The sequence below is a fragment of the Mastomys coucha genome, unplaced genomic scaffold, assembly GCF_008632895.1.
Source record: "Mastomys coucha isolate ucsf_1 unplaced genomic scaffold, UCSF_Mcou_1 pScaffold18, whole genome shotgun sequence".
Taxonomy (NCBI): Eukaryota; Metazoa; Chordata; class Mammalia; order Rodentia; family Muridae; genus Mastomys; species Mastomys coucha.
In genome coordinates, this window is record NW_022196900.1 from 96,871,258 (window position 1) to 96,886,045 (window position 14,788).

Sequence of the window (14,788 nt, forward strand, 5' to 3'; positions counted from 1 at the left end):
GCCCACACAGCCCCGCGGAAAGGAAGCCATAGTTCCTGTGCGTGCGGGGGAACTGTGTGCGGGGAGGTGAGTACGGCTGAGCCACCCATAGAGTGCTTCAGAGAGATCTTGTTCAATGTGAAAGAATATATATTTAAAAAAAAAAATCCAAAACCTTCAAGAACCATGAGGCTATAAAATAGAAGGATCAAAACCCTCAGCCCAACAGTTAACAGAGAAATTGTAATTTTCCCATTTTATTGGCTTATATAATAAAAATCACTGCACAGCTGATTAATTTTAATGTTGCACGGATGTCATTGAGGAGGGTAGCCTGAGCTCTGGGGGCTCTCTGACTAATTTTATCCCGCACCTCTCAGTCACAAAGGTCCTTACAGCCCCAGAGACCCCCGTGATGCTTGTCTGGATCCTGCCTCGACTCTCATTTCGAGTGGACGGGGCAGGTTGTAGCTGCTGCTTGGGCCTGGGGTTGTCTCTCTAGTGGGCTCTGAGCGGAGGCCTCAGGCACCTGGGCTCACATGGGCTGGAGGCCAGGGGCTTCTTGGTGGAATCTGGCCTGCTCACCTTCATGGAGTTTTAACCAGATCATGGTATAATGGAATGCCTCCTGACAGCAGGGGTCGGAGTGGGAGTGGGGGTGGGGGTGGAGGTGGGAGAGGGATTCCCTGTGGCTGTCAATTCAAGCACAGAGGATGCAGGTACAGGTTGGGAATACTTCGGTTTTGTTTTGAAAATGTGGTCTCACGTTGCTATCCCAGGCTGGCCTTACACTCCTAAGGAATCCTCTTTCTCAGATTGCTAAGTATTAAGATTATAGGTTGAAGCCCACAGTCCTGGCTTCATACTGTCACAGAAGTTGAGGGCCATGCCCATCTGACCTGGGCAGTCTTGGGTTAAGTGCTGTGGCTTGGAGCAGGTGCACAAATCTTTGGCCTAAGCACATTGTTCAGAAAGATAGCAATGATGTGAGATAAGACCTCAATGGCTCAAAGTAGCTGCACAAGCTCCTCCCCTTTCACTTTCCCTCATCCTCTCTGTCCTCACAGAAACCTTTACACCCCCTCTGCTTCACCCTGAGCCCCAGGCTGCACAGCCCAGGGGGTAGGGCTGTGGAGGGCCTTCACCTGTCCTCCTGGGTTGCTGCTGGAAATGAGAGCATTTCTCTGATGACTCAGTGGTCTAGAAACCACCCAGGGACCAGGAAACACAAGCTCATAACTTGCCTAAGTATTAAACAGCAGCCACATCGCCTACAGCATCCTTCGTCTGAGCCACGTCGGTCCCTTCTGCCCCAGCCCGGCATCTGTCAGGGCGCTATCCACCTCCCCACCTGGAGCAGCGGTGTGTGGAGGGGAGGGGGCAATGCTACCCCCAGCTCTTCCTTCAAGAGCAAACAGCTCCCTGACGTCCGCAGCCCATTACCGAGGTAATTCGGTCTCCGTAGTCTTTCTCATTACACAAGAAGCCATGTTATTATTATTGTTTATCATTTATATGATACGACAAGCGCGCGCCCCATACTCATTGCTCCCCGCAGGCCTGCACTCCTGCCCCCACCTTGTCACCTGCTGCCTTAACAACTCCTTCCTGCTGCCTTCACCTCCATCAGAATGGGTCAGAGCTGCTGGGTGGGGAGGGGGGTCTCGGCCCTCTCCTCTGTCACCAGGATGTTAGCAGAGGCCATTGAGCATCTGCACCACCCACAAAGGGTCATAAGCCCACACGGCCAGCCGCTAGGGACCAAGAAGATGAACATGTTCACTAGCTCCTCATAGGTAAGGAAAACTGAGGCACAGAGATGCAAGAGGCCTGGATGAGCACACAGCACCCTTCCTATGTCAGAAGAGAGTGCTCAGGATCCAGGCAGCCCTCTGGGCCCGTGAAGGAATGGGGAAGAGCCTCATGCCGTGTGCGGCAAGCTTCAGGAATGAGCCCTGGGTTAGGGGACAGGCCATGAGCGTGGGCACCAACACAGGCCACCTTGGTCCATGCAAGGCTCAGAAAAAGCCCCTCCCTCTCCTTTACTCCTCTTCATGGCCAGAGAGCGGGGCTCATATTCCCCTCCGCCTGCAGAGATAAATGAAATAATAAAGCAGATATGAAGGGCATTAGGCTTTTCTGCTTTCAGTGCCCCGCGGGAAGGGACTCGCAGTGGCTAGTTATGGGAGCTTCGCCAGCTCACCATACATATGTGGCTTCGGGTCAGATGTCCCTACAAACACAGCACCCGAGTGTATGAAGGTCACCAGGAAAACGATGGCCGGCCTAATGGTGAGGTCACCCTTGGGATCCATTAAGGAGTGCCCCTGGGGTCTCCTTCTCTCAGCCAGTGAACACAAGGCTTGTGTCCCTGTGGCACTGCTATGTGGAGCAGGGGACAGGGGGATGGCCTGCATGAGGGAGACAGACAGGAATCAGGAGAGAGATTAGTCATGGTAGTTTCTCCGTCAAAATGCAGGTCACGGAGACTGGTGGGCGGATGCCCCGGTGCAGGGATGTGGGTCTCTCTGATGTATTAATCAGGGTGTTGTGCCAGGTGTCGGCTGAGTCCTGCCCTGCTCAGGCAGTCATTGCCGAGGTTTCCCTGGCAACTCCTGTGGAAGTCAAGAGAGACGCTCCTCTCCTGCAAGCCAGGAGAGACAGACAGACAAAAACACTTCCCCCAATAACATGCACGGACATGTACATGTGTACTTCCCCCCGCCATCCGCACACACACTGAAGTTCAACCCTTCCTGTGGGATTTTGGGGCTGCCTTTTAAAACTCTCATACATGGCAAGACCAGCCAGGCCTGATGATGCATACCTATGATCCCAGCACTGTGACTAAGGCAGAAAGATCTTGAATTGGAGGCCAGCCTGGGTCACCTAATAAGATCTCACCTCAAAGAACCAAAACCTCATAAATAAGTAAAACCAAAATACTGCAGAACCTGGATTTAGCCTGATCTCTGCCTTTGAAGGAGCTAGAGAATGTGAGGAGACATGCACAGACTCAGCCATTAGCTGTCTCCATGTGCATAACACAGGGGAGGGCTCAAGCCAGCAAAACCCACCTCAGCCAGAGGCCAGCCAGGGAGGACTTCTCTGGGGAGTTGGCTTTTGGAGCAAAAAGTTTAATGTGATGGCCCATCTTCATCCTCAGCCTGACTGTATTTGGAACCACCTAGGAGGTGCTCCTCTGGCTGTGTCCATGAGGGTATTTCCAGGAGGGGTAACTGAGGGAAAAACCTTTTTGATGGCAGGTGGCACCATCCTGTGGGCAGAGAACCTGGAGTAAATGAAAAGGAGAGAGTGTGAGCATCCACTCTCTGCTTCCCGACTGAGCATAAATGTGACCGGCCACTGCACTCTCCTGCCACCACGCTTTCCTGCCACAACGGACTGTGTGCCCTCAAACTGTGAGCCAGAGCACACCCTTCCTCCCTGGACATGGGTTCCTCTGCATTTAACCATAGCTCTGAGAAAGTAATTAATACCCCCAGAGTCTCCTAGGAATTCTGTTAGGACTCTTCTCTCTCACACACACCCATTTCCCATGCCCGTCCCTCAGTGTGTGACCAACTCTCCTTTACCCAGTGCATGTACCTTTCTGTGAAAGATCCTGTGAGGTGGGGCGAGGACAGGGAGCCCTCCTCTTGAACTCTTCCAAAACAGCCAGGTGACATCCATCTCCGGGAGCTGCCGTGAAGTCTTTAGTGGCATGAGAAACTCTCTGCCAGGTGACAAGCACTGTTTGTCCTCCCCCGGGGATCCCTGGGGATCTGCTCTGAGCAGACCTGACACCCAGTGCCAGCAACTGTCACCAGGTTCTCTTCTCATCATGGATGGCCCCTGTGGCTAGAAGGAAAACAGCCCTCAGAGGCTCATACATTTGAATGCTTGCTCCTCAGTTAGTGGAACTGTTTGGGAAGGATTAGGAGGTGTGGCCTTGTTGGAAGGGGTGTGTCACTGGGACAGGCTTTGAGGTTTCAAAAGTTCATGCTAGGTCCAGTCTTTTCCTTTTTGTCTGCTGCTGGTGGATCAAGGTGTAAGCTCTTACCCCAGCACCATGCCTGTCTGCCTGCCACTATACTCCTCACCATGATGATCAAGGACTCACCTTCCAAAGCCATAAGCAAGCCCCTGGTTAAATCCTTTGTTCTGTAAGATGACTTGGTCATGATGTCTTTTCAAGATAGAACACTGTCTAGCCTCACAACTGGCTTGTGGTTCCACGTTTCTGACAGTGCTGCTTTGCCTCTTGGGGCTGCAATTGCAGCTGCCACCCTCATCCTATCCTCACAACATCACCCCATATCCTCACCATGCCTCCAAGTGGACAATTCACATCAGTTGTATGGAGAACCCCCTGGCTCTGACCACTTTGGCCACATAGCCCCGGGTCAAGGAGTAGGTGGCTTATGTCTGGTCCTCTGTCATATGCTGGAATTATCTGGTCAGATCATGGCCCTTGGAAGAGTTGATCTCACCAAGGCAGGGGCAACCACAGGATACTGATGCTTGATCTCTGTCTTGATTGCATTCCAGGATCCTGGGCCCTGAGACCATGGCTGTAGTGGGAGGCTTGGGATCCCAGTCCCAACCCCCCAGCTTCCATGGGCCTACATCACTGCTGCACCAACTGCACTGTCTTCCCTTCTAGATTCTTAAGGAGGCCTGTGGCTTTTCATTTACCCCCAGCTGGAGGCTCCCCGCCTGGCTGGGACTCACAGATCCTGAGGAATGACAAGAAGAGCCTCGGACATCAGACCCCTGCAGGTTCGCTGGCCTTGGCACTGCCCTCCTGGAGAAATGTCTTGCCTTGTGGAGAGGCTGTTCTTGGTAGTGAGTGGCCCTGTAACAGCAAGGGTGCAAAGTGGCTGCCCAGCCTGCCTCCTGTCCAACTGCCTAGCCCTCCTGTGCATCCTATGAGATTCTGTTTCTAGATATTTCCTGGGGAAGCCATGTTCTTTGTCTATTTCCCTCCTTTTCTGACTAGCTGGAATGCCTTCCCTCACAGTAGGTAAGGGCTGGGGTCAGGGTTTGGTTCATGCCACCACCCGGATGCATTCATTTTTGGTCTTATTTGGCAGGCTGATGATATGCCCAAGGGCTGTGACCACTTCCCTCCACTGTCCTGTCATCTGGCAGTCTATGGGTCTCCAGGCATCATAGCTGCTGTGTCTGGGTTACCCAGGCCCCGAGTCTTTCTCCCCACCTCCATTTGTCCTTTCCATCCTCAAGATTGTTCCAGACTAGGCAGTCCCACCCAAGTGGCACCATTCCCCCAGGGAAGTCTCTCAGGATTGGCTGTCCTTTCCACTGACTGCTGACACAACCCAGGAGCACAGCTAATTCCCCAGGGCAGGGATGGTGCCCAGGTAGGGTCATCAGTCACCCCTGATGACCTAGGGCATCCCTCCTGGAGAGGACTGCAGGCCGACAGAGCCAGACACTGCTGCCAGGGAACCTGGATGGAATTGGAGGAGAAGACGGGAACACACAGAAATCACCATGGGTGACACTGACAGCTATCAAGACAGTAGAAAGAAGAGCAGCCAGGAGCCTGAGGCAGGGACAGATAGGGCAAGTAGAGAACATCTCCTCTAGAGACCTCAGATCCAGCCTGAAGGATGAAACCCTGGGGCGAGCACTGTAGTGGTCGGTGCCTGAGGCCCTGGTGGAAAGGGAGGACGAGAAAGGGCAGGGGTGTGGCAGACTTGCACTTCACCGCGCATGGGTTGTGGCATTCCCGCGGGCCACCATGAGGGCAGAGCGTAGGGAGCTGGAGCCTGGGGTGAGTCTCATCAGCACTAAGGCTGCTGGGAGACTGATGTATCCAATGCTGTCAGAGGCTTGGTTGCCATCCTTGAGCAGCAAGGAGCGGCTTGGGTGGATAGGACCGTCTTTTCTGTCCTCCAGAATGTCCATTCTTTCTGGATATGGTTCGGTCTGCCTGGGAGGGTGTTGGGCCTGTCCCTTGGAGGTCAAGCCTTCTACTTTCCTGGGGTGGGCGCCCGCCTCTTCTCACCTCACCCATGCGCCCTGTCTCTCCATCCTGCCAGTTGGCGATCCTGTCTGTGGTCCCATCTGCTCCCTGGCTGGCCCAGGAGGCATCTGCTGGCCAGTCAGGCACTGTGTCTTCTTACAGAAGACCCCCGCTGATTGCCCGCGAGGTCTGATTTCAATGAGACCATCCCTTTGGAGGAGAGGCTTCTGGCCTGGGATCCCTCTTAGCATCCCAGCTCTGTTCTCTGATAAGTCTCTGCTGCTCTGAGATTAAGTTTTCTTGGCTGAAAAAAAAATGTGTGTTTTCACCCATTTTTGGACCATGATAGAACGTCAGTCTCTAATGCAATGTGGAGAGTGGGGCTGGAGAAGCCCAATGGGAGAAGCTGGCAGCCTTGCAAGGCAGAATGGCTCAGCAGTCACTCTGATCTCCCAGCCCATCCACTGCCAATCCAAGAGGCTGATGGGAGAGCTGGGTCTTAATTACTGTGGGAGGGGATGCAGTGAGGATGGGGGGGGAGTTCTCAATCCTTGGTGGGTTTTTAATGAAGCTTTTAGTGTGCTTAAAAAATAAATGAAGAGAAATTTTTTTTTGAAAGCCCCCTTTAAAGAGTTTGGCAGGCCTGATTAGTGATTTTGAAAGCCTTAAGCCAACCGTTGATCAGCCAACCCCCTCGACAGCTGGAGAGCGGAGACAGCCACACAACCATCTGACCTGGCCTTTTCCTTTTCAGCAGACCTTTTCCTAGGTGGTCCGCTGGCTCAAGCCACGATGACCCCATCCCCGTCCTAAGCTGCCCTGCGGATGCAGCCATGCCAACCAGGCAGATGGGCATGGCGAACTTCAGGGTTCGACCGGCCTCTTTTGGAACTCTGAAAGTGCTCATGGAAGAGGACCCAGGAGGAACCACAGGATAGATTTGGGGGTGTGGAAGCAGGGGGGCTGAAGACCTCCCTCAAACAATGAAGTCCTCTCAGAAGCCATCTGACTACATGGCCTCAGTTCAGACACTGTCCCTGGGAGGAATTCTCTGTGCTGTTCTAAGAGTCCAGGTTGGGGACTGGCAGATCTGGAGTCAAACCCAGAGATCACCCCCTTTCAGCTGCGAAGCTTTCATAGTCAAGAACTTCTCTGGACTCTGTTTTGATGTCTAAAAATTGGGGACAATTAGACAGGCTTCACGGGGCTATCACTAGCTACAGATGAGAAGGTAAAGTGCCCAGCACACGGTGAGTGGCCCTCCCCTTCAGCTCCTAAGCACTACTCTTTCTCCTGCCAGGAGCCATGCAAAAGGTCAGTCTCAGAAGCAGGGGAGGGAAAGCCTCAGATCGGATTCACATAGAGAATAAAGTTTTGAGGAAACTTTATATTTCCTCAAACAGTATATTGTGAGTATCAAATGAGATGTTGTGACCCCAGCCATCCTGGGATGACACTAACCATAGATAGTAACACGTAGAATCCACAGTAGAGGGGAGCTGACTGTGCTCTATGATGCTCTGAGCACATCCACATTTAGACAGTGCTACCTCATTTGGGTCAAGACAATGACCAAGGCATCTGGGTGTAGAGCCAGCATCCAAGGTAGGAAGATGGACTCCCAACTGCGGCGTCTGGAGGAGCTTGAAGGAAGGAGTTCTGAGAATGAATGGACATGAACAGGAGGCAGGCAAGAGATGTTGCTGCTCTTCAGACACCTGACTTATGTCCCCCGGAGGCGCTAAGTGTGATGACTGGGCCCACCCAGAGGACCGGAGCCCCTGAAAGCTTAGTTTGAGTTATGCTAAGGCAAATAAGGAGAATGAGCCAACCACTGGGGTGAGCGCGGTCCAGCCAGCCGCTGACCTTGGTACTGAAAGCATAATGATCCCACAAAACCAAGCGAGGACCTAGAGGCAAGGGCCACAGAGAGCTGGCTGATGGTTGCGGTTGCCATAGTTCACTGAGGAGAGGGGGCACTCGGTGGCTTCGGGGGCTAGAGGTGACCTGTGGCTGGGGTGACTGTGGCTAAAGGTGACTGTGGCTGTGGGCAACCTGGTTGGAGGCCTGGGGTCAGGCAGACGCCAAGTCTCTGGGGGAGAGGAGGGAGCAGAGGAAGGGAGGAATGTACATCACCTTGGAGGTATCTGTCAATCTGTCTCTTCCTGTCACAGGGCTGCCCCAAAGCCACGCCTCCTCCTGGCTGCAGTGATTGGTTGGCAATGCCCATGTGACCCAAGCTGGCCAATTGGCATCCAGGAAAGCAGATAACGGAATGCATGGACAACCTCTGGAAAGGAGGGATGCTAAGTGCCGGGGTCTGAGTAACACGCCCCCCTCCTGGTTTGCACACAAGAAGTGAGTGCCCTTTGCAGAGGATGATTCCACCCTGGGTTCATATGGCAGCAGTACTGGAGGTCTTATTGAAAGGATGGGGTCATTAGGGTACTACGCCCCTTCCTGTCTGCTTTTGGATATGGTAAGGCGAGCAGCTCCTACCCATCATGTTCCTGTCCCCCCCTCACCCTGACCTCACCCTGGCACCCATGGATGCCGCAGCCCTGGGCAGATCCTTGCAAGTCATGAGCCCAACCAGAGCCTTCTCCCTTTAAAGGGCTCCTCTCCTGCACATGCCCCAGTGAGGAGAAGTCTGACCAACAAGCTTTCTCATCAGGATGCTGGGGTTGAGACTTAGGGGAGCTAAGAGAGAGCAGGAGACAAGCTCATGCAGAGGAAAGCAGAGCCAAATGATGGAAACGGATATTGTATAAATGTCTATTAGGAACTAATTATACAATTAATGTTCAGAGATCTCTGTGATCCTGGATCCAGCCAGACTTGAAACTGACTTCTGAATGTATACGCCTACCAGAACACACGTCTAAATAGCTCATGGAGGTGCCTTAAAATAATGTTTTTCCACCACTTGCTCTCTGTGAGGAGGGGCTGAGCTTAACAAGATCTCTCCCTCTCATGACAAATCTCTCATGACCTAGCAGAGGGAGCCATTTTCGTAAGAGCAAAGGGGCCGTGCACCTGTTGAGGAGCCCTGCCTCCAGACTTGGTGTGGGGTCTCTGAGCTAAGCCCTATGTAGCCAGAACAGAGTTCTGTAAGTCAGGGAAGGGGGCAGGTGAATGGGTTTCAGTGGGCTTGTTGTCCCTTCCCCCACCCCAACCCCATCTCATTGGGTTGCACTGAGCCAGGCTGTTCTAGGAGAGAGAAGGGCGCACCCTGATTGCCATAATTATTACCCGTTCATTAAAAAAAAAAAAAAGAAGAAGAAGAAGAAGAAGGAGAAGCCTTCAGAGATCATTAGCGGCTCTAGCAAGGACACACAGATGGCTCCCCTGCTGAATCCTGTCTTGGCACTGGAGTTGAACACTTGCAGCCAGGCAGCACCCTACTTCAGAGTCACAGGGGGCTCGGTCTGGGAGTTCTTGATGAAAGGAGAATCATCAGGCCCCTCCTTAGACTGGGTAGAAACAGCATAGCTCAGGTCTGCCTGCGCTAAGAGGAGCCATGGGAAAAGCCAGCACTCCAGCCAGCAAGCATGCCCCAGCAGACCTGGGTAGGGGGCATGAGGCCCACACTGGCCTCTTCAGCTACCTAGGTGGCCAAACCGCCTATGGGGGAGTCAGAGTAGAAGCAATTTATGACTGAGAGACCCAGGACCCTCCCCACCTCACCCAGAGGTTCAAGCTGGCTTCTTGGCACCCAGCTGCAGAGTCACTGGTGACCCATCATGGGGATCCCATCCCAACCCGCTGTGTCTCTCATGGAGTGTCAGGATAACTGCCCACCATCTCCCGGGTTCCTCTTAAGCTAGGATCCAGAAGCAAATATGTACCCACCCATAATAGTGATTTCTATCCTTCAAAGACTACATGTCGTGCAGTTCCCTGGGGTTTCCCCCAGGATAAGTACCCTTATAGTAGGCAACTTTGTTTAATGTTCCTCTTGGTAGGTCAGATGTTTGACATACCTCTACGTTCCTGTGTCAACAGCTTGTTTCTACCCTGGGTCCTTAAGAGGTGGGAGTCTGAGGTATTTTGCGATGATGGTGGAAGTTGGTTCACACAATGGCTGCCCCTGACCATGAGCCTTCCATATGGCTAGCGGCTGGCCATCCTCTGGGAGGACTGTTTCCCGTGAGCCATTCACATGCCTCGAACACCCGCCAGAGGGTGGACTAGAAGGTAAAGGGGATATTTTGTGTCATGTCATTCCGTGACTGGGAACAAGGTTTGCTGTCCCTCGCCTTCTTTTCCTCTACTGTCAATGTGACTTAGATGTGTAAAACCACTTCTGGGCCACCATCTCTCCCCTCAGAGAGGTGGCTCTGGTTCTGCAGCCTTGAATCTGGGGCAGGGACAGACATACAGACAGATTGAGCTGGGACGAGGCTGTTCACTGCTCTACACCATCAGGAGCTGGGCAGCAGGAAGGGACAGTGCCTCAGAGCCTGGCCTGGACATGAGTGGACGTAGAGATGGTGATGATGCCCATCCTGTCCCTGCCCCCATCCCTGTAGATTGCAATGCTTGCTGCCCATAGGAGGCAGGCAGCTCAGATCCCCAGCCTTGCATTCCTGGGGTTCAGCAGGGGGTGACCCAGAGGCCGAGGGCACATTATATCACATGATCTCACCACAACCAGAACAGCAAGGCTCAGGGAGTGAGAGAAACTCTGGAAAGATAGAGATTGCAGGCCTCCTGGGAGAACAAGTAGCTTGGGGCATCCAGAGTACCTCGACCTGCTAGTGATAAGCAGGTGCAGACCCCACCTGTGAGGTGCCCACTTCTTCCCAGGGTATGGCTACAGGAACCTTGACGGAAATGACTGTTTTCTCCAGGCCTAAGGGTTCCTGGCAGTCCTTCATGCCTGTGGCTCCGCCTTACCAACCTCCAGCCTCTGCAGAAGCCACTAGGTAACAGCAGAGCAGTACCACAGTGGGGTCACCCGTTGGGAGACCTGGTTCAAGTCTGGTTCCACCATTTCTAGCAATGAGTTCTGGCAAACTCGGCAGCCCTGGGTGGTGTCATCCACTGCACAATGGGAGTGGCACCCCACCCCACCCATAACCCCAACGTGATTCCTGGCTTGCTCTGAAAGTCAGTAGGAAACCTGCAGAGGCAGGAACGAGGAACATGGCAGTGACACTTGGTCCAGCACTGTGTCTCCTGGGCCATGCCCACTCTCTGATCTCACCCCCACCCCTGCTGGGCCCTCCAGTCTTTCTTCCAGCATCTGCTGTTTCCATGGCACTCTTGGCTGGGGAGCTAATTTTAATGAGCAAGATTGATTAACACGCAATTACTACTTTCCTTCCCTGTCCCTTTTGTCTTTTGGAAATGGAAACAAAGGACATTCTGGAACTTGAGTCAAACATTTACCAAATTAATTCTCAAGAAAATGTTTGAGATTCCAGGGGCTGGTGGCTATTTTTTTTCTTCTTCTTTCTTAACTACACTACATCAGGAAGTAATTGCCTGATTAAGGGACACAGAGCTTGGAGAGTGACACATTTTTTAAAATTAGAACGCCCCTGCCAACAGACATGTACGCTGAGGGTTGTCTCTTCCTCAAGCAACTCAACTCTAAAGGAAAAATGGCAGAGACAGAAAGGACAAGGAAGGGAGTTGGAGGGCAAGGACCTCCAAGACCCCAGCTGCCCTCCGACACATGTACCTTCATTTGTGCAAATCAGGGCTCATGGGAAGATGTCAATTCCATCCCAAGAGTGGGAAGCACACCCCAGGCAGGGCAGTAGGACTACAGGGCTTCCTATGACCTGGATGCCACCCTCTAGACCAGCAGATGACAGGGCCCACAGGGAAGTAATAAAATGACCATAGAGAAATGTATTGTGGGAAACCAAAGAGACAGCGAGCTGCAGCTGTTCCTATTCTACAAAGTGGCAGCCACCAGCACGTGTCCCTCATCAGGCTTTGAACTCCCTAGACCTCATCCAGCAGCCTATTTTGCACCAAAAAGCCCCTTCCAAAAACTGAAGAGGAGGCACCCCTCCCTCCAAGTCATCGCCCAACCAGCCTCTGTGTCAGCTCCAGTGGCTACGAGACTCTCTCTTCTCTGAATGTCAGAGGAGACCTGGCATGGTTTTGTCCATAGTAAATATTTGCAGGTGAAAGGATAGAGGGAGGGAGGGAAGGAGGGAAGGGAGGAGAGAGGGAGGGAGGGAGAGAGGGAGGGAGGGAGGGATAGAAAGGTGAATGGAAGAGTGAAGATGGGTAAGCTAATGAATGATAGGTAGAGAGGTGTGATGGTTTGTATATGCTCAAACCATGGGAATGGGACTATTAGAAGGTGTGACCCTGATGAAGTAGGTGTGTCACTGTGGGTGTGAGCTTTAAGACCCTCATCCTTGCTGCCTGGAAGTCAGAGTCTTCTGCTAGCAGCCTTCAGATGAAGATGTAGAACTCTCAGTTCCTCCTGCACCATGTATGCCTGGATTGCTGCCATGTTCCTGACTTGATGATATTGGACTGAACCTCTGAATCTGTAAACCAGCCCCAATTAAATGTTGTCCTTATAAGAGTTGCCTTGGTCATGGTGTCTGTTAACAGTAGTAAAACTCTAAGACAATGGGTGAGCATTGATGGGCAGATGGATGGATGGGTGGGTGGGTAGATGAGTAAGTGGCTAAACGGGGTGACGGGTAGATAGACAGGTGGGTGGGTAGCTGGGTAAATGGATGGGTGGGTAAATGAAAGGATTGTGGATACATGGGCAGGAGAGTAGGTAGACAGATGGATGATGGGTGGACAAGTGTGTGGGTAGGTGAATGGTGGATGGAAGGTTAACTGAAGTTCTGCCCATTCACTGTCTCACAAAGGGCACTATTTTCTCCTTTGGTCTTGTGTCTTTAGGCTATTCCTGATGTAGGTTAGAGGGGTAGTGGGTGAGACTGGACGCCCAGAGAAAGAGTTCTGACCTTGATGATGGCCATAGAGGAGTGGCCACCCCTCTCTGCATCTCATGAAAGATTTGGGTGGTGATCTGGGAGATGCAGCCTACATCCATCCTCATGGGAGTCTTTAAGATATATCCAAAGAAGCCAGTCACAAGGACCCCAAGGCTGTGAGTCCATCCATCTGCATAAAATGTCTGGAACAGAAGACTCTGCTTAGACAAAGATGGAAGCTGACGGGTGGGTGTCAGGGCCCTGGGGACAGGGACAGGAGGGTGACAGCTAAGCAGTGCAGAGTTTATTTTTGGAGGGTTAGAATCGTCTAAAACTGACTGCAGTGATGGTTTCCCAACTTGGTGAATATACTAAAAATTACTGAGTTGTAAATATATAAAAAGTTAAAAATTAAAATGTCAGCCCGGCTTAATGAGCTAGAAATGAGTGATTAGGGCTCTGAGCCTGGAAGCTGTCTCCAGTCAGCAGCCACCCTTGTCCTCATGTGAGCTACTCAGGGTCTTAGGAAGCACGAGAGAGGACTGAGGGTCAAGTTCAAGTCCCGGACCCCTCTACCGAGAGCTGCGAGGACAAAACAGGTCCATTTCTTGGCCTCTTTGACAAACTGCATCTCTCCCTGTCACTGCCTTCTCAAGGCTAATTTGCAATTCCCTGTGATGGGAAAAGTACCTCCTGTCTGGCAAAGTTCCAGGTTGGCTAGTTCCTCTCTTCAGGAAGTACGGAGGATGACTCAAGGCTGTCCACTAACACCGCAGGCTGACACTAACCACCCCTTCCCAGCTCCCTCCTCAGGAAAAGCTCTGCCCCAGGACCTTGATGTAAGCTCCCCACTCCCCACAGACAATCCAGATATGATGATTAATCACTACAATATAATAAACTAAAATAGATTATTCCAGGCTAGGGAGGCGGCTCAGTGGATAAAATGTGGGGCGAGTAAGCATTAGGACCTGAGTTCAGATTCCCCAGCTCCCACATAAAACTGGCCTGGAATCCTGTACCTGCAGGCCCTGAATTGGTAGAATGTAGGAACAGGAGGATCCCAAGACCTTGTTGTCAGCCAACCTAGCCAAAATGGCAGACTCTAGGTTCAGTAAGAAATGCTGTCTCAAAAATTAAAGTCAAGAGAGATTAAGGAAGACACTTGATGTTAGCCTCTGGCCTCCATGTGCACAGGTATACACACCTTACCCCTAACACACGCATTCATGCACACATGCATGCACCCACATGCCCACACACATATACACAATACACAAAATAAAATAGAATGATATCCTGCCCCTTTCTTAGATTGAGAAATGCCTAAGAAATTAGCAACTGCAATAGTGTGCTATAGGGTGTCTCCAGAGAGGATCAGGGAGCGGGGAAGGCACAGCCTACATGTCTGCAGTACCATCCCGTGGGCTGGGGCCTGGAAAGAATGAAATCAAAGGGGGAAAGGGAAAATCTCATCAGCACAGCTTCCCTCCTCCCCCCGCCCTTCCTGGCTACTGCTCTCTGCCATATTGGATTTATCAGCTGTGAGCAGACCTGGAGTGTGACTGCCTGGGATCAGGTTCTGTTGTCTCTCCTGACATCCTGGAGTAGGTGTCAGCAGGTAAATGAGCTAAAGTGGCCTGCCCTCCACCCAGGCTGGGGAGGACTGAGCACAGAGACTTATTCGTTCCTTCTCACAGGAAGCAGGGGCACATTGAGACAGCTACGGGACCAGAGGCCAAAGTCCTGGGGCCAGAGTCTGTGGAAGCCACGGAGCTCTTTTACAGTCCTGCCTGTGACCACAGATACAAGGAAGGTGCACCTCAGGGGCTGAGACAAGCACAGCACAGGCATGAGTCTACAGTCCTAGGCTAGAATTTCAGGTTCCATCAAA